This window comes from Grammomys surdaster, unplaced genomic scaffold (genome assembly GCF_004785775.1).
Source record: "Grammomys surdaster isolate TR1022 unplaced genomic scaffold, NIH_TR_1.0 144, whole genome shotgun sequence".
Taxonomy (NCBI): domain Eukaryota; kingdom Metazoa; phylum Chordata; class Mammalia; order Rodentia; family Muridae; genus Grammomys; species Grammomys surdaster.
Genome location: NW_021604602.1, coordinates 4,451,652 through 4,479,356, shown reverse-complemented (window position 1 = coordinate 4,479,356; position 27,705 = coordinate 4,451,652). Strand labels below are relative to the sequence as shown.

The following is a 27,705-nucleotide window of genomic DNA, read 5'->3' as shown; positions in this document are numbered from 1 at the left end:
AAAAGGTCTGATGAGCTACCGATCGATCTCTGCGGCGGTGCTCGGCTGCGTCACTGAGTCCTGTGCTGCCTGCGTAAATATTCATAACCCTCCAGTTCACCTCAGGCCTCAGAGACAGGTGTGGGGGTGGCACAGGGAGCTGCAGAGGAAGACAGCACTGCAGGGCGGGGCTCCAGCCCAGCCCCTAACGTGCCAGGGGTCTTTCCATGAGAATGTGACCTTTCCAAATCTCAGCTTTCTTCCACACTGACACTCACCACCCAAAGCTGAGAGATTTAGAAATTCAATCCTCCTGTGCAAAATCCATAGGTTTTCTATAAACAGAAGGATTCCCAAGCCCTACAAATTTAACCCCATTATGCTCATCTCATGGAGCTGGCGGATCCATGAGGAAGGAGAGGAGTCGTGGTAAAGGGCTCTGAAGTCAGGACTGACACAGCATTGCTCTCCTCAGGCCTAGACCGTCACAGGAGCCACGGAGCAGGCTCCTTAGGAATTCTACTGGACAAATTGCTGACAACCCACAGCCTGCCCATACCAGCCCCTTACCCCCAGATCCAACTGAAGTGCCCTTTCCGACCAGTCAGAACCCAAGTTAAGGGTCCTGCCTATGTTCCACCTCTGCTTCTCTATCAGAAACGCCCCCAACACTTGGCACAAGGTCCTACAAAGGCCTGACCATATCTCTGTGCCCCAAGGCCCTGACTAGCAAAACTGAGTGTCAGGGCCTGCTGAAGCTTTGGTCCCTGATCTTTAAAATAAAAGGCTTGGCTTCAGGAAGAGCCTCTTTATCCAGAGCAGAAAGAATGCGCCACCGTTCTCAGGGTATTTATGGTCTAAAGTTTTCTTTGATTTGTATGCAGTATGCAGCCAGCAGCAGCAGCTGCCCTGGGAGTGCACCAGCCTCCACCAGGAGCACACAGAAGAAGAAAGCAGCCAAGCCTAGCACCAGTCCCTGTCCACCACTGCCAGCCCCATCTAGGGCTCGGTCTCCACCACCCTGAGGGCCAGCTTCTGCCATCTCACCAAGCCCCTCTCAGATTCCCCTAACCTGAGCCACAGCCATAGATGAACTAAGACCTTCTCTCTCTTCCCAAACTCTCAGAGGTGATGAACCTGAGAGTAAAGGGTGTGTGTGTGTGGCTGTTGATGTCAAAGAACAACCACCCTGAAATATATACGCACATCAGTAAGAATCTGAAAATCTCTCAGAAATGTAAGGCACATACAAACAAATGGCTGAGCATGGAACATATGCATGCCATCAGATAATCTTTCAGAAACTCCTTGGTTATTACTAAGATGCTTACTACAGGCTCAGCGAAGCACCCATCCTCCCCAGGAAACATTGACTCTGGCTGTCCCTGATCACTCTCCCCCACTCTCCACCATTACCTCATGCAGGCCAAAGTTGGAGGCTGCCTGAGCTGGTGGATCCACGCCTCTCCTCACAAAGAGCCATTCTCTTTCTTTCTCTATTCACCCAGATAGAGTGCCCTCAGGCTCATTCCTTCATAGTACTTGGAAGGCAGGGAGCACAGGAGGAGCAGGACCTGCCCTGACCTTGACAAGCCAGGTGAAACAGGCACAGCTCTAAGATGGGGCCCCCAGAGGGACTCTGTAAAGGATGGACTCCGTGCAGCACTGGGCTGGGGAGATCTTGCTCTCTGATCCTCTTGCGGGCTTTCACTCCCACAAGTGCATTCCTCTCTTAGACCCAGAATTTCAGCAGCTTCACTCTCAACGTCTTCTGTGGCTCAGATCCTGCACACAGCAGATGCTCGGTGAAGAGCAGCCCCAGGGATTGCTGTCCTCCACTCTCCAACTGCTGCACTCACACCCTCAGCGTGTGCTAAGAAGAGAAAGTACGCCATCCTTGTGGTCCTCCATCAAGCCCACGCCCTTGGTACTAACCGTCCAACTGACCTCTAACTAAGGTCACTCTAGGCCTGGAACACTTGTACCAATATAAGGGGACAGGGGTGGGGGTGGGGGCTGTTCAAGCCTCTTTCTCTGTCCTATGATATGAACATGGACCTCACCTAGGACTTGTGGGCCTAGGCATCTAAGCCTTGTAAAAGGCTAGACCACTGACCCTTCCCTTGCACAGATAGTTAGCTATTCTCTCTAAAGGCAAACCCATTGTCATCTGCTCAGCAAGTGCACAATTATGAACTGCCCTTGGCTGACAAGTCAGGAAATACTGCATAATGTGTTTAGGCCCCATCTAAGTACCTAAAAATCCAAGAGGACTACAGATGGCCAGTTCCTTCTTCCAAATGGCCAATTACAGAGTCACATCCAGGCAAATCTCCTCAGTAGCAGCTTCTCTTCAGCATCTCCATCAGCCCTTCACAAAAAGGACTGAAGGCATGTATCAGATGTAAACTTGGATTACCAAGAGCATGCTGCCTCACACAACATGTTCAAGGAGAAAACAGAGGTGAAGCACAGTGTCATTCATAAACTCGGCTTCCATGAGGCAGCCCTCACTGCCCACAGCTCCTCCAGGAAAACAAGAATCCAGGCTCCAGACTTCTGGTGCCCTTCTGGGAAGCATGGAAGGATAGAGAAAGCCTAGGTTTTGGAAGCTAGCAACCCTGGACTCTAGTTCCAGTCATGCCACCATGTCCCTAACCCCCAATGTGTACGACAGGCACCTCAGAGGTTCTAGGAGGATGAATCGCACGCCCATGAGACACTGTGCTAAGTGCACGGTGGACATTTGGAAAACATGGTGTTTTCAGTGGTACTAAAAGTGGACCTCGGGGACCAGCCGTGCAGAGTTCTACGGCACCAGACACAGACCCTGACAGAGCTTGCACCAGCACAGTCTAGCTCTGCTCCATCAGGCAAGCCAGAAACTGGCAAATGGGAATAACTTAATGCTCTGCTTGGCAGTGCATCCCTGGGTCCGTCATCCATCCTGACGCCCTGCAAGCTGCCAGCCAAGCAAACTGGAATATTGATCGCTGCGATCATCTCGATGGAAGGAAGGCTGAGGACCAAGCACTTTGTGTGTTTCAATTAGAAAAGAAGGCTTGCCGTTTGAGTTCTGCTTCACTCCAGCCAGCTTCATTCTGGGCAACAAATGGGCCCCTAAAAGATTCAGTTAGTCAGCCATCTATTAATGGAATCACACCTCTGCATTGATTTTATATTACCATTTGAAAATGATGCATATTCATCTCCATCTTCAATTTTAAGCACAGGAAAGTAGAAGCAGCTACACTGCCTATGCCAAACTCTGGGTGTCACTCAGGGTAGCCACCTTGCTGACCAAGCACATGGTCCTGCAAGCTGAACACGGCAACCTGACAGTACATGAGACCACAGGAGAGGCAGGGTTACCCAGGCCTAGACGCGATAGCCATGGCTTCAATCCAAGGCCTTGTTTCTTTCCATGAGACCTCTAGTCTGCTCCCTGACATGTGGCCAGACAAACAACATAGCCCAAGCCAGCTCTGCACCCCACAGTGGACAGGGTGAGCCTGGATATGGAGATGAGGCAAATGTGGGGTCCCCAGAACCAGGCAAAGAATGGGGGGAAGGCATCTTTCTCTCTACATCCTTTTATCCCCTTTGAATTTTATACCAAATTCATGGATTTCTAGTCTTAAAAGAAATAAGAATATTTTCTTGCCCCTTGCAGAAGCTTACAACAGGGATCAGGTGCAATCTATTCAAGAAATTTTAATTCACCCCGACAACAATTTATTGGGCACTTCTGATACAGAAGGTAGGCAAGACAGGGTCACAAATGTAATGAGACTCAGCTGTCAGTTCCTCGGAAAGGAACAGACCTTGTGTGACCTCAACAGTATCCACTTAGCAGGTCTCTGGAACGCTGGCTGCCTGTGCTGTTCTCATCCGAGTGGCATTTTTTATACAAATGCATAACCTTATTAAGAGAAAGAGAGATGGGACCAGCACACACCTTGGTCAGACCATCCAGGCAAACAAAACACATGAGCTTGTGTGATTTTTACACTTTAGTGTTAGAGGATGTTAGAACACTGGCTGCTCCTGCAGAGGATCTGGGTTATGTTCCTAGCACCTCATGGCATCTCACAGCCGTCTGTTCCAGGGATCTAACACAGGCATCGGGCATGCATACATATATACATACATACATACAAACATACATACATACAAACATACAAACATACATACATACATGCATGTAAAACACCTATCACATAAAATAAAAATTAACAAAATGTTTTTAAGTTATTCATGGGCGGTCAGGCATGGTGGTCCATACCTTTAACCCCAACACTCAGGAGGCAGAGGAAGAAGGATCTCTTGTGAGTTTGAGGCCAGCTTGGTCTACATAATGAGTTCTACAACAGCCAACACTTCAAAGAGAGAACTTGTCTCAAAGAAACAAAAGCAACAAGACATCATCCGTGGCTCAGCCCATTAAGCTGGCTGCCACCAAAACTGACCGCTAGAGTTTGAGTCCCAGGACCCACACGGTAGAAGGAGAAAATCAACTCCTAGGAATTATCCTCTGACCTCCATAAGAGTGCCGTAGCACATGTAACCCTCACCCCCTACACACATAAACACATACATAAATACAATAAAAGTTTTTCCAATAAATAAATCGTATGGATATGAGAACAGGTGTCTAAAGAATGAAAAGGAGCCTAGGGAGATGTCTCAGTGGGTAAAGTGCTTACTGAGGTAGGTGCTTCCATTGCTGCAATAAAACACCACAACCAAAAGGCAAGTTGGGGAGGAAAGGGTTCATTTGGCTTACACTTGCATACTGTTGCTCATCATCATAGGAACTCGGGACAGGAACTCAAGCAGGGCAGGAACCCAGAGGCAGGAGCTGATGCAGAGGCCATGAGGGGTGCTGCTTCCTGGCTTACTCAGCATGGCATGATCAACCAGCATTCCTATAGAACCCAGGTCCACCAGCCCAGGGATGGTGCCACTTACAATGGCCTGGGACCTCTCCCATCGATCACTAAAAGAAAATGCCTACAGGGCTACCTACAACCCAATCTTATGGAGGCATTTTTCTTAATTGAAGTTCCTTCCTCTCAGATGACCCAGCTTGTTAACATAAAACTCCAGCACAATCCACAAGCATGAGGTCATAAGTTCAGATTCCCAGCTTCCCCAGAAAAGGCAGGTCCAGCAGCACATGTCTGTAATCCCTGCATTGTGAGAGGAGACAGATGGACCCCGAGGACTTGCTAGCCAGGCAACCTGGCTGAAATATCACGTTCCGGATTCAATGACAGCAGACAATGCCTGATGGTGGCTCTCAGTGCTGCCAGACAGCAGCACATGGGCACACATACACAAAGAATCAAATGGTATAAAAATAAATGGTGGTGGCACAAGTCTGTACAGGTGAATAAACGTGGGTGCACAGGTGGCATTTAAGGGAGCGAAGGGTATGGATAGGTACTGTGTGGCCTGGCCACACTGGCCTTCCCACACACACATACACACAAGTCCCCAGCACCAGGCTCATCATTTTCCCTGACCCACAGTACTTTATGGCAAGCCTATGGCTCTACTCCAGAGTGGTTGCAAAGTGTTAGGAACTTCTCTGTTTGCTTAATGACCTCCTCCAAAGGTCACATGGAGAGGAAACCAATTGAGAATAGCAAATGCTCCCTGCAGTGGCTCTGCAATCCTGTCATCACTGCACTATGCCACAGCTACTCTGGAGATCACAGAACTACTGCGAGAGAAAGCACATCCAAGATCGGTCAAACCTCCATGTTCTCCCAAATGAGGAACCCAACACCAAGTGGCTGCCTGACCTGCCTGGTGCCATCAGCTGGTGACTCAATGTGAACTCCTGTCCCTGGCAGCCAGCTTCATCACTCCCTCTGTCCCCCGTGTTCCACTTGTCTCACCCCTGTCCATGGCAATAACCTCAGAAAGCAATGAGTCACTCCTCCCACAGATCATGCCTGTGAAGTCAGGAGATTGTTTTGTTGTTATTTTGTTGTTGTTGTTGTTGTTGTTTAAGAGAAGGTAATAATAAAGGAAAGGGGGAAGTGTCTGAAATAAAGGTTGTCCTTCCTCCAAGACAGACGGAAAGCTTTGGGGCTTCCACAAGATGGAATGGTGTGCGATTACAGCAAGGTAATAATGGCTGTCACATGTCACTACCTTTTGACAGAGGGCATTTGGGAAGAAGAAGTCACAAACTGAAAGCTCTCCCTTCACCTTCTGAGGGGCAGAATAATAATTCACCTGAATTGTCGGGATGTGACCCAGGCAGCATTTGCGCGATAGAGAGGTTCAGGAAACCTCCTGTGCCATTATGGGCATTCACAGGGCAGCAGTAATAACTGGGTTTTAAAAGCCTCTCTCGATTGCCCAAAGTACTTTCAGCACTTACTCCTCCGTCATCAGCACCAACTGACGCCAGGGGCACCTCAGGAAGTGTGCGGAGGAGAGGGATCCAGGCCCTCCTAGCACCCATAGCGCAATAGACACCCAAGCCCTGGAGCCTGGGGAGGCAGGAGGAGCTGAACTACAGAGTGCACCACCAAGGCTGCTAGAGAAGCCCAGTGCCAGAGCAGCTCATGACTGCAAACTGCAGGTAACGATGGAACAGCTTGCTTCCTGTTTCCTCCAGTACTTTTCCATTCCTCTAGGCCATCATGTTTCCCCCAGAAGCAGAAACAAAGTAAGAAGGAAAAAAAAAACAATATGAAAAATTTAAACAAACAAAAGGGCCACAATCTGATAGCACAAGGCTATAGAGGGGATGGATTCCCATAGAGGGTGAGCGGATGACTCCAAGAAGAAACGCATGTTGAGGCAGCCATAAAGGGCAGGAAACTACCCAGTGGGGGCATAGGCAGAAGGGGTCATGCATGCCACGGAAGCCTATGACCCTGAGTGGGAAGATGCTAGCCCCCACTTGGAAATCAATGTGCAGGCTTCTCTGAGTCCCTGAGCCAACCAGAGGTGATTAATAAGGAAGTGCTTAATTAGACAGTGCACAGGGGACTGCTGGGGACCGAAGGCAGAAGGAGCAGGGCAGAAACAGGGACCTGAGCAGCCCCACACTCTCTTGCTGAGTCTCTGGGGAGGCAGGAGGCCTCTCTGCCCCAGGAACGGAGCGGGGGCAGCCACTGACGCGCCCCAGAGGCCCAGAGGAAATATTATTGCGAGACAAAAACTGAATTATGAAATCCGCAAGCAATAATTAGTTTAAATTACTACTTCTACTTGAATAATTAAACACGCTTATTTTCACTCACTGATGTTTTATTCATTACCATACATCTTTCCTGAAAGTTGTTTTTAACGTGAATATTCTTTTATTTGCAAAGATCCCACAGAGATTTACTATGCTAATTTCAAACCTTTCTTCTAAAATAAAAACAATAACAAAACACTCCCAGATTATCCCCCATTAGCAACTGCTGTGTGGGGTCCATTATCAATTTAAGTCACAGCAACTGACTGGAAATACTGTGGGTAGCCGTGAAGTTATTCACATAACATAGCGTCCTCCCTTGAAAATTCACTACTGAAAGACGGTATTTAAATAAGCTCCAAGTGATTATGAAAATAAAAAGACCCAAGTGCGGAAAGACCATTCAGGCACAGACGGAACTTGCCTGTGCTTTTAGCACACCCTCTATTAATGAACATGTTTGTGCACCGCCACAAATAATATTTGAGTTTTGTAAGTCGTATTTGTACACCCTGGAGCCAGGATACCCATAAGCACAGTAATAGAGGCTTAAGGTTTTTATTAAACAAAGTTACCTTTGGGAATAAGGACTAACTTAAATATAATCCATGGACTAAGTCTTCCCTGCTGGGCTATTAGCTGGTGCTGGCTGAATGGCAGGACTCCAAATCCTCACTAATGCCAACAAGCTGGGCCTGAGTCAAACCCAGATGGAGTGCGGCTGCCACCACTGTCAACCAGCTCCATGGCGGCCCAGAAGCCAAGCGCTCTGTGGTCTCTCCAAGGGGACCACAAAGCCTAGTTAATGCAAAAGCAGAATGGGCACCAGCTGGACTCACTGGACCACTGTGACAAACAAGCATCCATGTAATGTCAGCACAGCCGTGTGTACACACACCAGCCCTGCTCCTCAACAGACCCCTTGAGGTGGCACTGGGCTCTGCACAGTCCTGACCCAAGTCTTAGAACCAGCAAGCTCTTCTCAAACACCTGCTGGAGGAGACTAAGCACTGGAGTTTTTAAAATCCAGCTAGACCTGAAGTCCCTGTCCTAAAGCAGCCATTCGTTCATCCCAACAACTCAGCAAAGATTGCATGTGACTTGTTCCTACAGCCCTCCTGGACCCTGGCATCTATCTCTATGTGGGTTGGTTCAGGGGACACTCTTCCACACTGAAAAAAAAAAAAAAAACACTATTTTGGGTGGCAGGAAAGCAGATTTCTCGGATTTTGAAGTTTCCAAATAAAAACTGACCATCAGCTGAACAGAACCACAAGCCATGGTGCTGATGTGGCCCTTGGAGGATGAAGGGCCTCCGGAGGCTGCAGGACAGAGCTCAGATAGTTCTAGAAGTCAACACTATCTGCAATCTGCGTCATCCTGTTAGACGCATAGGGAGAGCAGAGCAGAGCCTCTGCTCGGCTTCTGTTACCGTGGCAACAGCTTCACTGGCCTGTTGCTGGGAAAGGAATGCAAGAAGGGAATTGAAGAGGGAGTGGGGAAAGGAGGAAAGGCAAGCGGAGGCGGACAGAGTTGATGGAGGACCAGGGGCAAGCAGAAGGAGAAAGTAAAAACAAGACATGAGAGGCTAGAGAGAAGAGCCAGGGAGGAGCAGGGCTGGAGATGGGAGCGCCCACAAATGTGCAGCTATCTGTATGCAAGGAGAGCTTGTTACACTCGTTAAAGGCAACACATTTCAACTCTCAGTTGCTGCCTCAAGATACACTCAATTATCCGATAAACCACAGGAAAACTGTGAAAACACCAATGTGCTGGAATTGCCTAAACACAAACTCTCACGAGTGTCAGCACCCGAAAGACTGGCTGGGCCAAACCTAGAAGGAAAAGAGGAGGACGGGTGGGAGGAGGAGGAGGAGGAGGACTCTGTAGTGGGAGACAGCATCCTTGAGCACAAGGCACTTTACACACGAACTCTGCCAGCCTCACTGAGGAGCAAGCCCTCTCTCTTGTTGGTGAGTTCACGAAGCAGCAGCCCTTGAAAGCTGAGAGTTTATACTCTAGGCATCATCACACTTGTCCCCTGGTGGAGGCCGGGTAGGGGGCGGCAAAGGAAGCTCCGAGTGAAGTAAGTGATAAGGATCAGTTCCAGCGTACTCTTCAGGTACCCCAGAACATCACCTGCCAAACTGTAAGAGCCATCTAAACGCAGCACGGTGCCCTGAACAGAAAGGGGGCGTTAACAGGAAAATGAGTAAGACACAGACAAGTGCACAGCGGAGTTGGCAGAGTGTGGCAGGGTTGCCTGATGCTCACTTCTCAGAGCTGTGTGTGAGGTCTGCCGAGTGGGGAAGGACCAGGCCCTCACTTCATGCTGCTTTACAACTCTTGTATGCATCTAGGGTCATTTTTAAAAGTTTTACAAGAAGAATAAGAAGGGCTGTTAGAAACTAAGAGTCCTGTTTTTTTTTTTTTTCTTCTCACAGTGATTCATCTCCTTTGTGTAAACCAGCACCCCTGACAGGCTTAACTGCCATAAAGTTTTATTGGCCTGCAGGCCGCTTATAGCAGAGCCGCACTCCCACAGCTGGAGTGAGTTATTGGGCCCTGACAGAGCCCTTCCCTCAGGAGCTGGAACATAGCAGTGACACACCTCCACATACCAAGGAGCTGCAGCCCAGAGCACAGAAAGCACACACACAGGAGACTGTGCTCCTCAGCTCTGGCTGCACAGGTCTCTCTGGACCACCTCCCTCCTGGGCCTCAGGTGTCCAGCCAGCCTCCCTCCTTGGACTGCCTTTGTTTCCTGATCACAGTACATCCTGCCACATTGGCTGGGCCTTTGCAGGCTGCTTGGATGGCCTTGCTGTGCATCTACCATGCCTCCTCAGTGCCCTAACAGCCCAAAGCTCCTTCTCCTCCACCCTACAGCACACTCACAGTTCTGCCCCACCCCCAGGATCTCCCCACCCCGACCCCTGTGCTGCTTCTTCACAGGGAAGATTCATCTCTGATCCCGCTCTGTCCTAGCACCCAATTCTTACGACAGATGTAGGATGGATGGAAGACTCTATCTGTTAGAGGAAAGGAAACGACCCTCCAGAAGAAACAGATTTTGCTACTGAAGGACAGGGCCATTACCACAGACAACATGAGTGTGGCACAAGAGTCCTCTTCTGACAGGGAAGTTGAAAAGCTTTTCAGAGGCTTTGGTTACCTTGGCAACAGCATTGCTGTACACATGCCGGGAAATAATTAAAAACTATGTTCCCATTGCTCCAAGTGGCATAAGTGTTTTTAACCAACAAGAAACAAGCCATTCCAGGTGACAACAGTGTGGACAGAGCCAAGGACACACAGAGACCCCATCGTACCATCGCCTTTCTCTGAACTTGGGGGCCTAAGAAAAGGACTAGAGTCACTAGCCCAGTACAACAGTGACCACAAGAATTTTAAGTCATGTTAAGAACAATACTCTTCAAAGGCCAAACCTCTGGCAGGTCCCTGAACTGACTCTCATTAACACCATGTGCTAGAAAGAAACTGAGGCACAGAAAAAAAAAAGAACAACCCAGGCTGTGTGGCCAGGGACCTACACACAGCCCCTCCTCAGGCTGACTTTAAGAGATCACCACCCCTGGAAGAGACTTGCTTCCTGTCCTCTGAGCCCTGGTCCCCATGTGGAGTCATCCATGCTGGGGACGTCACAAGGCACCCGCATCCCCCCCCCACCAATGCTTCCCACAGAGCACGGGTGCACAAAGCCAGGCGGTCGGAGGCCCTGGCCCTGCTCAGGTGCTCTCTCTTTTTTCAGATGGCTCTAATGTTGTGTTTTGTTTTAACAGCTTTACTGTGTTCGTGTCTTTTATTGTAAGCTTCCTCAAATCCTTTCCGGATTTATGATTTATAAATAAGTAATAAATAAACACACAAGCTGCAAGCAGCGGCCCAAGACTATTACCTGAGAGCGTGAATACAAACATCTCAACAGATGTGGCACAGTCATCGTCTTGATTTAGCTCCCAGAAGCTTCGAAGGCCCTTGAACAAACCTGGACCCAGTTAACACATTACCCTCCACAGAGATGCTTCCTGCGTGCACTGGAGGGCAGGATGGGCCAGGGACAGGAGTGTCACTGAGACCTCGGGGGTCCCCCAGGCCCTGAGGCTCAAAGAGCTCATTTGCTAATGTCTTCTTACCACTGATTGGTGTCCTATACGCCTCCAAGACTCGCACTTCATGAAAAAGAGCAGAGTCCCATGATGGTGGAACCTGTAGTGGCCCACCCATGTCAGATAAGCTCAACAAAGCCCAAAAAGATGACAGTCCTTAGCAAAGCCACATGACTGCCCTTTGCCACTCTAAAAAGGGAGGTGTCTAGAACATCTCCAAAATAGAAACAGGAAAGGCTGAGTTCAGAAGCCAGCTCTGTGCTTACATGTCCTTCAGAACCCCTCTCTGGTCCTTGGTTTTCTCACCTATTAAATGGGCAGAAGGAGGCTGCCAATGCCAGCTGTCATTAGGAGTGTCCATCACGGTCTGTCACTCACCTCCGAGTCCTTCCATGACTTGTTGGAACCTCGGAAGGCTCAGACGGATGCTGCCACACGCCTTCGCTTACTAACAGGCAAGCTAAAGCTAGAGCAGAGCCCACTTCGAGAGACTAGGGTATGAGGTAGAACCCCAAGTAAGACTTATGAGCTCACTGACTTCCCTGAGGCCTAGCTGTGGCAAAAGAGCATGCAAGCCCCAGAGAGCCCCAGCCCTCCACAAGCATGGGAAGTGGCAGGTCCCTTCCATGTTGATCGTCCAGGCCCAAAACCAATAACTGGGTCAAGCTCTGCATCTCACCGACTCTCATTGCTGACCTCCCTGCCTGCTCTTCTCTGTCACCCAGCCCAGGCTCAACCTCAATCAGCCTCAGCCTTCCCTGCCTGGAACCTGACAGAGCTATACCACTCTCTGTCCCATTGCAGTCCCAACACTGGTGGTCCCTAGGGAGTTGTCACACTATTTCATTCTGATGTCTGTCTCCAAGTAGCCTTCCTGATGGCCAGGGTGTGCCTATTCTCCTCAAACCTAGAGTCCTGCATAGACTCAGAACTGCCCATAGGATGGAGAAGATGGATGGATGGGTGGATGGCCACAGGAAAAAAGAAAGGAAAAGACAGGTTTCTGTTGCTGCAATCAAGGGCCAGCTGTCTCCCAGTCAGTCTCCGGGGTCCTTTGTGTTTCTATTTCACCCAGTCAGACAACTCCAGGCAAAGCTAGAGGAACTCAGGGCCCATGCAGCAATGTCCCAGTACCCCAGCTGGCAGCCACTTTCAGAAGCCCATGAGCTGAGCTGTCCAACTCTGGCACTTCACCCATCATAGCTGACATCATGTTACTGAACTAGAAAACAGGCAGCCGTGCCAGGAGGAGCCAAGGCCCGAGAGACCTACTGGAGTGAGTGGTTACAATGGAGCGTGCTAATCAGCCAGACCTAGAAGTGCAGGCAAATTAGGTGCAAGCCTCACCTGCTCAGCAGTGAGGCTTAGAAGGCAATTACAGAATAACCCCATTTGGAGCACTGGATAATACCTTCCATTTGTAAGGGCTTCATACTTTACAAAGTGGCTTCACACTTCTAACTGCCTGATCCTTCCAGCCCTAGGAGGCAATTAGTTCACAGAAGCCCAGGCTGGAGCTCAGAGCAATGAGGGCACGATGGTCCCAACTCTCAGTGGCATGTACACAGGGCACAGTCCCGCAACTAGGCTGAGCCAGGCTCTCCAGGACAGCCCACAGCTAGCACCCAAGCACACAATGCTGCCTCATACAACTCCCAAAGGGGCCTCTAACCACCCAAGCTTCCAAACCCACACAGCAAAAGCACCTTCTGCCTCCTGGCAACAATATATTGGGGTCCTGCCAGACTGCTACTGTACCCCTCTTTCCAATAGTCCACATGCCAAGGTGACTAGTCATGAGTGCTGACAAATTCTCAACGCATCTTCCTTAGCAGGAACTGCTGCCGCCCTCAGGACCACCATGGATGCATACAAGTTCCCTTCCCTAACAGCCTCAGCATGGTGACAGGTGAGGACGTGGCAAGGGTCCAAGGTACCAGCACCTTCCAGAATGTGCTTACAGAAGACTGAGGGGGTGTGAAGAGGCACAGATAAAAACACACAACTCTCCTAACCAAAGGTTACGATGAAAATGTGGTTTAATTTGTGTTTTTGTACCTTTCAAAATAACACTTCAACTGGTGTAGAAAGAGCCTACTTGTGTTTATGAAAGCTCTCCCGTTCCCCTACGGTTGTTGGGCCATGTAAACACACTGTGAGGAGGGGGACAGAAATAGCTGCTTGTGAAACTTTTAATACCGGCATGTATGAGAATTAGAATTCTAAACCCAGCAGGTTAAAAATGTTCTGAAAGCAATTTTGGTGTTAGTCTAAATAATTATAGATGGTGCTCACTTAGATAAGGGCCTTTGCCCCCTCAGGGCTCCAAGGGAAAATTCTAGGCATGATAGTTAAGCAAAATAGTTGGTTATTACGGAGGCTTTGCGGTGGCAGTGCAAATTGGTATAATCCTTCTGGAAAGCAATCTGACAGGAGATGAATCTGGACCCATGGAAATGTACAACCCTTTGACCCAGCAGTCCCACTTCTGGGAATCAATCTAAAAGAAATAATCCAACAGAAAAGGGTTTCATGCATGAAGATAACCACTTCAGTATTATCTGTAACAGCAAAAATTAGAAACCACCTCGGTGTCCAAGGGCGGCTAAGTAAATTACAGTTAATCAACTCGATAGAGCGTCGCAGAACCAGTGAAAATTGACGGCCCTCCAAAGACACAGAGCGGCTGGTGGTGCAGAGGCAGACAGGCCTCCAGGAGAATGTTAAGTGGCAAGTACAGGTTGTTGTAACTGTGTATGCTCTCCAAGAAAAGCCCATGTGGACCAGAAAGGGACAGGAGGGCAGTGCCAGGGTGACCAGGGCTTAAGCATTCACTGGGGATGGAGGACCTGCTGTTCAGCATCTGGGAGCAGATGGTGGCTTGGAACCAAACCCTCATCATGATGTTTTGGTCACTTAGTTTAGGATTTTATCCAAGCAGAAAGAAGGGACGCAGCTAGAGCAGAACCTCGTCACCTGCCCTAGAGCTAGGTCAGGATGCCATTCCTGCTACGTGACTTAGGTCCCCCAAATGAGACTGCAAGTTACTTAAGACCACACTTGTCAGACCTTTCGGTCTCTCCCACACTGCCTAGAACGACTAAGGGCCTAAAGAGCTGCTGACTATGTACATGACAGCTACCGAGAGCGCATCAGCAATGAAAACTGAAGACATTTGAAAATATTTATGAATTCGTATAGAATTAGCAATATTAAACCCACCATGCGTTATTAGAAATAACACGTTTCTTATAAAAATAACTAGATTCTTCATAGCAGAAAGAAATTAGCGAGAAGGCATTGTTTACATTTTGTGGGTTTGCATTGCTGCCTGACTTACTACAAGACACCCGGGCTCTCAGACCTGCTGCGGTATTTAATCTATGGCAACAGTGTCTGCCATGTAGCCTCTGGAAAAGTCCATTTACACTCCTGAGAGAATGAGAGTAGAAAGGGCAAATAACTTCTAGGTGTGATTATGAAAATAGTTTTGACCCGGTGGAAGGGTCTCAAGGACCCCTGGGGTTTTCAGATCATTGCAATAAATTACAGCATTCCGGGCTGCAGCTACAGGGTGGTGGGCTGGGTGCACAAGCCCAAGTGCAACCTTGTTGGATTATTTCTAAGACTAGATAGAAATGTACCCACAAACCTACACTGTGATTTCTCTACAGCAGTGTGCATTTCTTTTAGGGTCAGAACACATTTCTTTTCTGAGGCAACATTTGGAAAGCCATGCTGTGCCTGGGCCCTGAAGTGTAAGCCGGATGGGAAGGTCACTTTAAGTCACTAGCAGCCCAAGCTGGTGTGGGGAAGCGTCACGAAGCAGGGCTGGTGGGGGCGGCGGCACCGCTCCTTAATATGCTGATCGATCCCTGGCACCCAGCACACATTCATCACGGTGCCGTGTGGCCTGCCTGGGACCCAGTGACGAGAATTGAAACTGGCTCAAGCTAATCACTACTAGATGAAGGTCAAATATAGGTGACTATATATCAGCTATCAGGGTATGAGCGGGCATGCCACTGTCTAAAGCTGCTGGACACTTACAAAGGGAGAAGGCCGTCCACAGACTTGACTACAAAAGATGCTAGGTTTTCCCTGCTTTTAAAAAAAAAAAAAAAATGGATAATGAAATTCCAGAACTCAAACCCCCCCTGGGGGAAGGAGAGGAGGCAGGATATGATGAGGGTCAATACTGTTAGCATGTAAATTGCCTGGAGATGGGGAACGCTAAGACCATGGGAGATTAATGGACAGGAACCCCAATGACAAACCACTTATTTAGCATTCACAAGGTGCCAGGCCCGAGTCTAAGCACCACTGTCCATAAATGAACTCATCTGCCCCTCAAACAAGACGCCATTAAATTAGCAGATGTTGGGGGGAAAGGTAATAATTCTGGCTCTGTGGAGGACAGGAAGACGTGGTTACTGTGCACACAGGCTTGGTGTGAGCCACAACCTAACACTGTGCAGCAAGAGAAATGAAGGCTGTGGGTCCGGGTACCCAGAAGACCCGTGCTTCTGAGAGCAGTGAAGGAGCAGAACTGCAGGACAAGAGGGAGGGTCAGGAGCAGGCACGCCGACCTGGGACCCTCCCTCCACATCCTAGATGACATGAGGCTGCAGAGAGCGGAGAGCCACCCAGGACAGGCTGAAAGGGACACACACACATCTGGGACTCCACCTGCCACCTCACAGCCCTCAGGCAAGCTCACTGTAGACAAGTCACTCACCTCACACTCCAGGAAGCTTGATGGAGGGGAGGAGGAGGATCCTGGCTAACAGCAGGGTATTCCCACACTGATACCACACCTGAGGTTCTTAGCCCACACAGGAAGGCCTCCTTAGACACCCAGGCCTGCTTGCTGTCCATCAGGGCAAAAGGACAAGAGAAAGATATGTCAGCTGTGCATGGTGGCTCTTGCCTGTAACCCCAGCACTTAGGAAGCTGTGACAAGAAGAATGTCAGAAACTCATGCCAAGCTGGACCACTGAGTGAATTCCAGACCAGTCTAGGTTAGAGTGAGGCCCTGCCTCAAGAACAAACAGACAGACAGACAAACAAACAAAGAGCAACGGCTGGAGACACAATCGAGAGGGATGCAACCCACCCTTTCCCCTCCCCTCCCCTCCCCTCTTCTCTCCTCTCCTCTCCTCTTCTTGGGAAATCCCAGTAAGACTGAGGGAAACTACTACTATGGAGTGTGTGAGTGTGTGTGTGTGTGTGTGTGTGTGTATGTGAGAGAGAGAGAGAGAGAGAGAGAGAGAGAGAGAGAGAGAGAGAGATGTGTACACGCTTTGTTTGAAACAGAATCTTGATTATGTAACCTAGACTAACCTCAAACTTCTTTCCTGCCCCAGGTGCCCAAATGCTGAAATTATAATACCACCACACCTAGCTATAGAAAAAGTTGTATAGTGTGGGTTACAAAAGTCCCAACAGAGTGGTTAGCCTGATGATCCACTCAGGGAAGGAGCCCAGGGGAGAGCGCAGGTTGTAATGCATTCTGTTTGTCATGCAAGTGGACATGCCAAGGCTTTTCAGTTCTTCCATTTTCTTCTCAAAATCTGACCACTTTTACAATGAAGCAAAATAAAATATAGAACCACCCCCTTTCCTAAGATGCCAAGGGCCTCACCATCACCAGGCACTAGACAGGCTCCTTTAAGAGTCTTCTGTGTCCAAGTTTTAAAAGCAACAAGAAATAATTCACTAGACTGTCTCAACTCCTAAGTGTGCCAATTTTGCAATCTGCATTTTTCAATTACATTAAAAGCATTTTTCCAAATTGCTCTATTCTCCCCTTAATGACACAGGATGAGATTGGATGAGACTAGCTCCCCGAGGAGAGGGCCAGCACCTTCATGCCTGGCACCACTTGCATATGAGCTGCCCTGGGTGCACAAAACTGGTCAAGTTCAACCGCAAAGGCTCCCAGAGAGCAGAGAACACACAGGGTTAGCCACTGCACTGCTTTTAGTCAGCTTGTATTTGTTCTGAGAACCGCAGCTTGTAAAGTACAGGGAACCAGAAGCAGCGTCTCCTGTATTGGCCTCAAACTCATCTCGGTTTTCACTAGAGGGAAGAGGGTGTCAGAAACACTTCACCTCCCACGAAAAGAAAGTTCCAGCCCAGAAGCTTACAACTCTTCCCAGAGGCTCTGCAGCCTGGCTATCGACACCCAAGTCTTGGGACAACACAGGGGACTCTCAACCTTCCCAGGAAGGTGAAACGGAAGAGAGGAGCACACGGACTCCAGAGCTGTGTACCCTGGGGCAACTGCCTTCCCCTCCCTTGGTCTCTGCCAAATAAAGGAGGGCCAGATGATCCCTCCGTGTGCTAGTGTGAGCGCATGTTAACACACACAGCAAATTTTCTCCTCGCCTTCACCTAATTACCCTCCATGCACTCACTGTTAATCACTCGCTCCCCAAATACCAGACGCCCACCACCACAGCCCGCCCCTCCCACCCAGCTGCGCCTCTCATTTCCACCAGATCTGCCTCGTGCTCGGAATAAATTGCCAATCATCTGCATAATGCTCCACGGCGCCTTCCTCCACGCACCAAATCACTTCTCAGCCTCATTTTGTAAAAATCCATCAAGAGTAATTCTTTCAAAACTGAACTAAACCCTTGCTCTGGCACTTGGAGCCATAAATTCCTTGTCTTTGAATGTGAAATATATCACTTTTTTACAAAGCACATCCAAGATACCCTAATATAATCAGATCCACTAACAATGATAAATCAGCGAGATCCTGTAATATATAAAAATGCAAATCCAAGCCACCATGGAAATCATCTCTGTTCCCCCTGCCCCTTAACAGCCCAAGTAGTGAGGCTGGAGAGAGCCTGGGCCCGTCTGGGAGAAGGGGCTGCTTTTCAACTGGGCATTTCCAGAGGAGGAGGAGCAGCTTGCCAGTTTTGCTCAGTCTCTGTAGCCTCTCAGCCCCCCCATGTTGCTTCTGTCATATACCTGCTGTGTAACGGGGAACAAGTTACAGCTTCTGAGGTGAAGTGTGTTAAAAGCTGTGCCTAGCAGCATGTGGTGGACCTGGTGCAGCTGCTGACTCTCTGCTCCCTCATGTGCTCCTGGTCACCACAGAGCCGGTGATCCACATGAGGAAGCACCAGCTGGGGTCACCCGCCTCCACCACAGAGCCTGCAGCTATCTCTGAAGGCAGCTGGCCTGAGGGAGGCAGTGCGGCTCCCTTCTGGGTCTCCTAAGCGGTGAGGTTGTTTCCCTGGCATTGCTGGGGCTTGACTCTGGACTCAAGCAACCGCCCACCAGCCAGTGGCCAGTGTGAGCACCTGGCAAGTGGGCCTGCCTCAGCAGGACCTGGCGGGTGTACAAAGCACTCCAAAGGATGTGGAAGGCGGCTCAGTAGCATTGATCTCAGAAGCTCCTTGCATTTTAAACGTATTTATCTCAGGAATGCTGAGGATGAAACTCTCTAAAAATCCATATGTACAAAAACAAACTATGAAGAGATTCACAAAAGCAGAACTACATTAAGTCAGAAGACTCTAGCTGAGGTGTTTTCTGCACATTTGTGTTTTAACCAATCAATGTGGGTACAGAGGTAGAAAGTCTCGCTTATGCCGGGGACTGGACTAGATCATTTCTTTCCATATCTGTGGCAACAGTCCTCATTGATGAGTGTTCTTTCTCCTTTACCGGTGGTTCCTGGGGATCAGAAAGACCAAGTAATCTTATGCAAAGGCACAGCAGTACTGAGTAGCAGTAGAGACACGCACCGAAGGCCAGCCAGTTTAAGGTTCCATTTACCACACACAGGCCTTCTGCTGAAGTCCGACAGTGCAAAGCCCATCTTCACTACATTAGGCAGCAGAAAAGATGGCATTTATGCACAGTGTGATCGCTGCAGGACTACTCCTGTAAAATGGACTCCAGAAGCTACAGGAAACAGCACAGAAGAGACAAGGGCAAGTGTGAGGAAAGAGACTCTCAGAGAAACGCTTGTGGACAGTTTCTCAGTGGGGGCTCTGTTCTGGGGAACTGGGATGGAACCCCAGGCCTCCTGCCTGCTAGGCAAACATTCTGCCTCTGAACTACACCCCCAGACCCACAAACAATACAGAAGACAATCTGGTGGAGGGCAAGATAGCACATGATCGGCCGGCCTGTGTCAACACGTGGGGTGCAGCGGCCAGGCCTGGTGATGAGCAATGACCAGGGTAGCCCCTGCAGTGATGTCCCCCTTTTCCGCTTATCTCATTTGTCAGAGTCAGTAAAGTGTCCCTAGTAAGCATCAGTCTGGCTTTTTAAAAATATGTTCTGGAAGCTTGCTGTTTGTTATTGAAGAAAAATCTAGAATAAATAAAGCAAATTAACAACATGTAGCTCACATGCTTTATGTACAGATCTGCCTGTGTAAGAACTCGTCCCCCACAGCAGGAAGCACGCTGATGCAGCAGGGAGTCCCCTGGGGGCCCTGGCACAGCCCCGGCATGGACAGACAGGCAGGGCTGGCTGTGTTTGCCTTTTTCCCTCAGAAAAAGCATCAAAGGCTGAATTCTACCTTTACGTGTGGTGGGTGTTCAAACATGCAGAGCCCAGCCAGTTCACTGAGAAATGAAAAGACAGCATAAAAGATATCTGTGCTGGGATTACAGCCATGGAAGCCTGGAGCTCACAGGGAGGCCAGGAGGATCCCTGCTTCAGACTACAGAGCAGCGCCGCGGGGCCTGTGACTCATTGTTTTATTTTACTTAATTGCTTTGGCTGTAAATTTTTCAAAACTAATATAAGCACATTTTACAGCTCACAGAACATTTAGAGCATATTAAAATACATATCTTTCCACGGTAATGTGCCTAGTTGAAATTTGTGCCTCCAAAGCTGAGCTTTAAGGCGATGAAAGACCGGTACTCGGCACTCCTCACATCAGTCAGATGGACAGAGCTGTTTTGCTCAGGATCAGAGAAAAATCATCTCAGGAAATGTTACGGTGAGTCAAAGATTCTACCACATTCTAGAAGCTTGGATGGGCGAAAGATAGAAAGTCTTACTGTGCCCCCTAGAGGTGAGCAGGATTTCTGCACACACACACACAACCCCTCCTAAAGCAAAAGCAGTGAAATCCAGAAAATGTCTTTAAATCTTCATTGATCACTTAACATGTACCAAATTTCATGCCAGATGCTACAGAGAATATAAAAATGGGTCTGGTGTGGCTTCTGCATTCACAAAGCTTATAGTCTGTTGAACAACTCAGATCCAGTGAGCCACCACCGGCAGGCAGGGAAGGAAGGGGCAAAGCCCCAGCACCCTGAGTGCCAGGAGCACATGCCAGGTCCTACCCAGGTGTTCATAGCCTGAGCGCCAGCAGCCAGGTCAGGAAGACCATGAACACACATACTACCTCCACCTCACAGGAACACTGGGGCTTGGTTTATAACCACAGGCATCTCTGATGTTAGGGAGGGAAAACAGCTCCCACTCAGCAGGCAACATACCAGCCTACAGGCCTAGGGTAGGACTTCCATCCTCGGGTGCCCAGCTGAGCCCTCCATGCCCTAACCCATCTTCCCACCACAGCTTATTGGTCCCTGTGACCCACTCTGCATTCTGAACTTACTCAGAGTCCCACTCACACAACATGCATTTTCCAAACAACCCTAGTCACTATAACTGTGAAACATCTTATTAAAGCCACTGCTCGGGTTCCAGATCGATATTCACCTCTGGCTATGGAAACCTGAATTGTCATGAACTCTCAGTGGGAAGATCAGGCAGGAGACACCGATCCTAGCATGCCTGGTCAGTACTGACACAACTCAACTACAGCAAGTGTCTTTCCCCAAGGCCATCCCTTGGATGTACTGGGGACCTAGACGGGAGGGTAGGAGCACTCTCTGAAGCTTCCTAGCTGCCAAGGAGTCTCCAACTAGCATCATCACCTCCGGCCCACACACCTCCTGGGACAGGCCACATGTCAGCATCCCACAGACAACCCTAACCGCAGGCTTCTTGCCATCCCAGGCAGGCCAACTGCGACCTCTTCTGGCCGTGAAGTGTCATAGCAGCCCTGGCACACTTCGCCACACCCAGAGCCAAAGTGCCAACTCACTCTCTCTTCTAAAAACCATCATGGAGCCTGGTGACACTTGCCTTTCTCTTAGCACTCTATAGGCAGAGACAGGCAGGTCTTTATGAGTTCATGGCCAGCTTGGTCTACGTAATGAGTAACAAGGCAGCCGGGGCTACCTAGTGAGATACTGTCTTTAAAAAAACAATCTTTGGGGGTTGTTGTAATTACACATTCATCTTTGCTGTTTAGCTAAAGCCATGTATGTGAAAAATGCAAGAAAAATGGTGACCTGTGACTAAACCCAGTCGTGTTTTCTCTGCAGAGATCAAGATGAGTAGCGATGCTGCCGATTCCACGGACTCCCACAGCACTTTTTGGTCAAGTAGAATCAGGAAATGATCAAAATGGCCTCAATTTCAACAGACAGATTAAGATAGAGGATCTGGGCAACTCTCCACAGCAGACCCTTTCCCACAGGCCACGCCACCTGAGCCAAGGACCTACCATGATGCTTAGAAACCAAATGTCTGGGGACATGGCTTCTCTCCATCCACTCCAGCAGCTTGTGCTGTGCTGGTCCCTGGCCACTTACAGTCTGTATCCCAGTTCCTGCTTTCCCAGACCCTACCTGGGCAGTAAGCCAAATCTTCTCTCCTTTCCACAGCAACAAAGCACTCTATTCCTCGCACAGACAGGACCTGGCCTTGCCTCTCAGTTGGAAGCCCTGGGCTGTCAGGATCTTCTTTAGGGCCCCACCTGGAAGCATCTGCCTGGCCCCTGAGAGGATGATTAGCTCACCTGGAGGAGCTGGAGAAGTTCACCAAGACCTTCAAGCAGAGGCACGTTAAGCTAGGCTTCACACAGGGAGATGTGAGCTTGGCGATGGGAAAGCTGTACACCAATGACTTCAGCCAGACTACCTCAACCTGAGCTTCAAGAACACGTGTAAAATCAAGCCACTGATGGAGAAGTGGCTGAACAATGCAGTCCTCCCCATCAGACACTTCAGCAAGCACACCCAGCTCCTATCCCACTCTCAGAGAAGTGTTTGGCAGGAAGAGGAAGAAACGGACCAGCATCGAGACCAACATCCGCCTGATTCTGGAGAAGCAATTTCAAGATAACCCTAAACCCAGCTCAGAAGAGGTTTCCATGATTTCGGAGCAGTTGTCCATGGAGAAGGAGGTGGTAAGAGTCTGGTTCTGCAATCAGCACCAAAAGGAGAAGAGAATCAACTGCCCTGTGGCCACCCCTGTCAAGCCACCAATCTACAACCTCAGGGTGGTCTCTCACTCAGGGTCTCTGGGCTCCCTCTCAGTCCCTCTTGTCCACAGCACCATGCCTGGAACAGTAATGTCATCCTGTTCCCCTGGGAACAACAGCAGGCCTTCGTCTCCTGGCTCAGGACTCCATGCCTGCAGCTCCATAGCATCTCAAAATAACTCCAAAGCAGCCAATGAACTCCTCCTCCTTCGGCTTTAACTCCTTAGGATCATGGTACCGTTGGAATCATCCCACCTACCTCCACTGAGACCAAAAATGTCCTCCCATTCCAGTTGACCCCTGGTTCCTGCCAGGAGGAAGAGTCACGCCTTCCAGGTATGGACAGACACTTTGAGAAGAGAGGGAGGAACGGCTGCTGCTGAGGAGGAAACCCACGATCTTGCCTTCTCCTGCATCCACAGCCTCCAGAGCACCAAACTGTGACCAAAGGCCACGCTCTTGCCTTGGGCTCTCCATCATCCCCCTGGGAGTTTACTGTGCTCGCCTCCCTTGCCGTGGCCCACTCTGTGCTCTCCTGATGGCTCCACTTCTTGGAGAAAGGGCATTCTACCTTTGTTAGTTTTCAGCTCACCCGTGGGCTTCTGGGACAGCCTTTTGCTCGGTGTGCCAAACTGCAAGAAGGGCAGGTTATGGCTTTGACTCTGACCTCAGCCACAGTCCTGAACCGATCCCAGATTCTATGGAAAGACTGAAATCTCACGTCTCCACCAAAGCCTTATCTTGTTAAAAATTAGCACAGTTTTCCAGTGGAATCTCCATTTTTGCCCAACTTTCTTTCAGCCCTTACTCCCTTTTCTACAACCAAATCTGTCTATTTTTGGGTCCTACAATGTCCCTTGCTCTCTACAAATGGCTCCGCTCCCCTCTGGCCAGGCTGCTCCATCAGTGCATACGCTTCTGTTGCCCACATGGACCCAAGTTCAAGGACACGTGCCTTTTCTCTTCCCTGTGGGTCTCCTCGTCCTGTCCCCTCTCCCTTCTCCCGGCCACAGAAGAGTGATGGCCACGTTCTTGTACATAGTCCTTTCCTATTCTGCACTGTGACCTTTCCTCTTCAGTGTGGAATTTTCCAGCAAAATGTTTACCTCAGGTGTGAATTTTGAAGATATCTCTATATTAGTTTGTCTTCTGATAGGAAAGGGGGGGCTACCAAACTGTGGAACACCCCACAGAGTTCCTGCGTGAGCTGGGGTTCTGCTGACTTTGGGGGCAACGTTATAGTGGAGTCTCCTGTGGGTCTGTGTGTAAAGCTGTCACATGAAAGCCATCCCAAAAATGGTACCTTTTTTTCTTTTCTTTTCTTTTCTTTTTTTTTTTTTTTTTTTTTGGTTTTTTGAGACAGGGTTTCTCTGTATAGCCCTGGCTGTCCTGGAACTCACTCTGTAGACCAGGCTGGCCTCGAACTCAGAAATCCGCTTGCCTCTGCCTCCCAAGTGCTGGGATTAAAGGCGTGCGTCACCACTGCCCAGCACCTTTTTTTTTCTAAAGACTGAATATCCAGGAAATTGTTGAGACTCAAAGGAATCTCTCTGTTCCTAAATACATTTGTTCAGCAATGACAAACTATTCCACTGTTAATTTAAAAAAAAAAAAAAAAAAAACTTTGGGGTGAGTAAAATAGTTTATCAAGTAAAGGTACTTGCCACCAAGTCCAATCCCCAGGAGTGACATAGTGGAAGGAGTACTAGCTCCCCAAAGTTGTCCTCTGACCTCCACACGTGTACCATAGCATGCATGTGCCCCTCACACAAATGCACATACAATAATTAAATAAATAGTTTTTTTTAAAAAATAAAGTCACCATGGTCAACCTGTAAAGTGCTTGTTTTACAAGCAGAAGGGTGGGAATTCAGTTCCCAGAACTTATGTGAAAAGGCTAGGCACAGTCATATAATCCTGGAATCCCAGCTTTGGAGAAACAGAGACAGGCAGATCCCCGGGACATGGCAGCTGGCCAAGCTAGTCTATCTCAAAAAGAGCAACTGAGGAGCAATGTCCAAGGGACGTGTGCTATTAGAGGCCCATCAGGCCGTGCCAAGGACATGAAGCATCAGGAGAGCTGGCCTGTTGTACCGCACACTCCTCCACCCTGGGAGCACTCCCCCACCCTCAGTCCTGAGGGGCTGGAGAAGGAGCCCAGGCTGCATCCTAGCTCAGCTAAAAGGCAAGGACCTCCACATTCTGACATTGGACAGTGCACAGGGAAGTGTGGGAAGAGGGAAGGCTAAGCATAAAGACAGCTTGTCAAGGGTCCCAACAGGAAGGACATGACCCATCTGGGTCACCGTACCTCTTGCTCCTGACACACTGCCCAACCTAAGACCACAGAATAGATAAACACTGTTCATGGGTCCTGTTCTGAGCTGGGTCTTAACTGTTCAGTAGAAACTGGCCAAGCAAGAAGCAAAGGGTAAGGAACCTAGAAAGGAGAGGACAAAAGAGGAAAGAATTCCAGCAATCAGGTGAGCTCAAAGACAGGGGGTGTCCTGTGTACCCCAGAGCCAGCCAGACACTGCCAGGAGCCTGGGCCCAACCGAAACCCTCAGACAGGCCCCATGTGCTGCTGGCCTCTGTGCATCAGGCTCTCAGGACTCTGGGACAGTCCAGGAATACCATGACTGACTACCACCCCAGACTACTGAACGCCCCTCACTTAGATTACACAGCCCAACACTGCGGAAGCACCAAAGCCTGGCTCAAAGACTTGAACACATGAGCCTTGCTGAAGCCCAGCAGGAACAGTTTCTGCATGGTCTGTGAATGTCCATCTAGAGCCGCAGCCCACAGACACAGCTCACAACTCTGCACTGGGGTCTTCCCCGCTTCCAGAAACTCCTGCTGGTGTAGGCAGTATGGGGGTCAAAGCATAATCTGCTGAAAAAGGGCTCAGACGAGTGGTGTTGAGAATGCTGAGGACAGAGTGCACCGAGGCCAGCGTGAGCTCCTACAGGGTCCAGCTCTGCAATAGGTGTTTTGGGTTTTGTAGGGGGATTTGTAGCTGGGTGTGTACACAGGTATACATGCACGTTCAGGTGCTCATATGTTTATGTGGGCATGCGTGTAAATGTCAGAGGACAACTTGAGCTAGTTTTCTTTTTTATTAATTTCCGTTTCACAACTTCTATTTCACATGCATTGATGTTTTGCTTGCATATAATGTTTGCTTGCATGTATATGGAGGTGTAGGATCCCCTGGAGCTGGAGCTACAGACAGCTGTGATTTGTCATGCGGCTGGCTGCTAGGAAGTGAACCTTGGTCCTCTGGAAGAGGGGCCACTGCTTTTGGCCCCTGATCTCCTGAGCCATCACTCCAGCCTCTAACTATTGTTCTTCAGGCATTGTGCTGGATAGTTTTATGTCAACTTGATATAAGCTAGAGTCATCTGAAAGGAGGGACCCTCAACTGAGACAATGCCTCCGTAAGAGCCAGCTGTAAGCAACCCTGTAGGGCATTTTCTTAATTAGTGATTGATGGTGGAAGGCCCAGCCCATTGTGGGCAGAGTCATCCCTGGGCTGGTGGTCCAGGGTTCTATAAGAAAGCAGGCTGAGCAAGCCATGAGAGAAAGCCAGTACCCCTCCATAGTTTGCATCAGTTGCTGCCTCCAGGTTCCTGCCCTGTTGGAGTTCCTGTCCTGACTTCCTTTGATAATGTAAAAATGTAAGCCAAATAACCCTTTCCTCGCCAACCTGCTTTTGGTATTTCGCCATAGCAATAGTAACCCTAACTAGGACAGGCACCAGCCTTGTTTTTTTTTAAGACTGAGTCTCTCACTAACCTGTATCTCACCACATAAGCTAAGCTAGCTAATCAGAGAACATGAAAGACTCACCTCTACCCACCAACCTAGACTAGGTTTACAAGTAGGCACCCATGTTTTTACAGGGAAGGGTTGAGACAGGGTTTCACTGTGTAACAAGCCCTGGCTGTTCTGGACTTACTTTGAAGACCAGGCTGGCCTCAAGCTCACAGAGATCCTCCTGCCTCTGCCTCTCTGCCTCTGCCTCTCTGCCTCTTTCTGCCTCTCTCTGCCTCTCTCTGCCCTTCTCTGCCCCTCTCTGCCCCTCTCTCTCTGCCCCCCTCTGCCCCTCTGCGCCCCTCTGCGCCCCTCTGCCTCCCCTCTGTCCCCCTGCCCCTCTGCCCCTCTCTGCCCCTCTCTCTGCCTCTCTGCCTCTCTCTGCCTCTCTCTGCCTCTCTGCCTCCTCTCTGCCTCTCTGCCTCTGCCTCCTCTCTGCCTCTCTGCCTCTGCGCCTCTCTGCCTCTCTCTGCCTCTCTGCCTCTGCCTCTCTCTCTGCCCCTCTGCCCATCTGCCCCTCTGCAACTCTGCCCCTCTCTGCCCCTCTGCCCCTCTGCCTCTCTCTCTGCCTCTCTGCCTCTCTGCCTCTACCTCTCTCTGCCTCTCTGCCTCTCTGACTCTGCCTCCTCTCTGCCTCTCTGCCTCTCTCTGCCTCTCTGCCTCCTCTCTGCCTACTCTCTGCTTCCTCTCTCTCTCAGCCTCTCTCTGCCTCTCTGCCTCTCTGCCTCTCTCTGCCTCTGCCTCTCTCTCTCTGCCCCTCTGCCCCTCTGCCCCTCTGCCCCTCTGCCCCTCTGCCTCCGAGTGCTGAGACTAAAGGCGTGCACACCAGGCTCTGTTCACCCACCTTTGCTATGTGTATTCTGAGACTTGTGCTCAGGTCCCTGTGATTACAAGTACTTTACCAACTGAGCCACCTCCCCAGCCTACACTACATGCTTTTGAAACCACAGTTATCAAGTGACCATGTGACACAGGTATAAGTGTCCCTCCCTTTTGCAGATGAGACATCAGACTCTGAGAGAGACCCACTTAGGCCAGAGGCTAGCTACCCTGTGCAGGCTGTTGGAAGCCATGCTCTTCCAATGAGAAGCAAGAAGAGGCATCACAGCTTATTAGCAGAAGATTAAAAGAGACAGTACTCAGTGCTGGGAGCACCGGGGACAGTACTCAGTGCTGGGAGCACCGGGGACAGTACTCAGAGCTGGGAGCACCGGGGACAGTACTCAGTGCTGGGAGCACCGGGGACA

The 27,705-nt window shown here is 49.6% G+C and overlaps 1 protein-coding gene and 1 pseudogene across 1 annotated transcript in view; one reads left to right on the top strand and one right to left on the bottom strand.

Moving 5' to 3' along the window:
- Wdr25 (WD repeat domain 25) overlaps positions 1 to 27,705 on the bottom strand; it is a 134,909-nt gene that overhangs the window by 101,371 nt on the left and 5,833 nt on the right. The window lies entirely within an intron of this gene.
- LOC114618759 lies at positions 21,885 to 22,861 on the top strand (annotated as a pseudogene).